Here is a 1,529-nt window from a genome sequence, read left to right as displayed (position 1 = left end):
GAGTGCAATATCCTAGGATAAATGTGGGCAAATTAAGCTGCTACCTATGGGAGAATATGTACTTAAAATTGATGTCAAAATAAGTGTTTGGAGAGTGGGGTGGGCTAGAACCATGGTATGGGGGTTTATGGAAAACATACAATAGTGTTTATAGTCTTTGATATAAGATTCTGAATGAATTATCCCCCAAATGCGCCCTCCTTTTTCTGAACTGTTTAGACGATGGAAAATGGTGTTGTAGGTTTGATGTTTGATGTTTACTTTGAAATATTCTTATTGTTACAACAACAATATATATTCCAAATAAAACTCGTAGGGAGCAGCTAAATCTGAGCTGAACAATCGTGACCTTTAAAGATGAGCAGACTACAGACTCGGTCACTTGGGCTGATGCTGCAGAGCAGGTGGAGGTTAAAGGAAACTGTTCTAGCCAGAGATTGCCAGGTGGGGCTTATTTAGAACTATGGGAGGCAAGACTTCCCATAGCTGTAGTCAATAAAAGACACCTGGTTTACCTTCCATTTCTCCCTCCCTGACTGCCCTATTAAAGAATAAACCTAGGAATGGCTCAGGGCCGTGGTAGTCTCCATCAGAGATGCCTGGACTACTGAACCAACTTTCTCTACATGTGTGTCTGTGTCACTGTTCTTTCTCAATTGACCGCCCACTTCCACTCTGGGTTCCACGTCTATTCTCCCTCCAGACCTGGACAAAAAATTAGTATTTTAATTTTAACATGTTTCCTTCTAAACTATAAAATCATATTTAATATACTTGTACAAATGGGCACCGTTATTACAATTTTCTTTTTGTTTTTCTCATTTTACATATGGTAAAAATGTTTCACTCTCTATGTCTTCCTATTATAAGAATTTTATTCTTAGCATCACATGATATTAATTTTTAACAGTCCAATTTATTTTCTTATTGTTCAGTAATTTAAATAATATTGAAGTATTTTTCTGGGAGCAACAGATGGCATAATGGTTATGTTGCTGGATTCCCATGACTTGAAACTCATGCCGGGTGTGTGTGCCCAATATCCCAAGAGGAGAATGGAGGAGAAGTGGCATGGCTGTTCCCCAGGCAGGGGAGGGGAGATGATTTCTCACTTTCTGTGTCTCTGGCAAGCACACGTACCCCTTAGCAAAAATCTCTCTTAAAAGTATTATATATATGGGGACCAACAGTTAACGTAATGGCTATGTCACTGGACTCCCACGTAGTCGACTGCGGTTCGCATCCTGGACCTGGTGGCTTAAACTCACGCCAGTAGCATGTGTGTGCATGCCCAAGATCCCGAGAGGAGAGTGGAGGAGAAGGGATTATGGTGTGGCCATCCTCCCTGGGGGGTGATTTCTCGCTTTCTGTCTCTGTGTTTATCTCTGTCTGTCTGGTGAGCACACGCACCGTATAGCAAAAACCTCTCAAAAAAATTATATATACGTATACATATATATATAGTAGTTGGGCCAACACAAACCATCTCTTGCATGCCAGAATACCATTCGTATTTTGGTACTAGAGGA

Source organism: Tupaia chinensis, unplaced genomic scaffold, assembly GCF_000334495.1.
Source record: "Tupaia chinensis unplaced genomic scaffold, TupChi_1.0 Scaffold000122_1, whole genome shotgun sequence".
NCBI classification, from domain to species: domain Eukaryota; kingdom Metazoa; phylum Chordata; class Mammalia; order Scandentia; family Tupaiidae; genus Tupaia; species Tupaia belangeri.
This window is presented reverse-complemented; position numbering follows the sequence as displayed.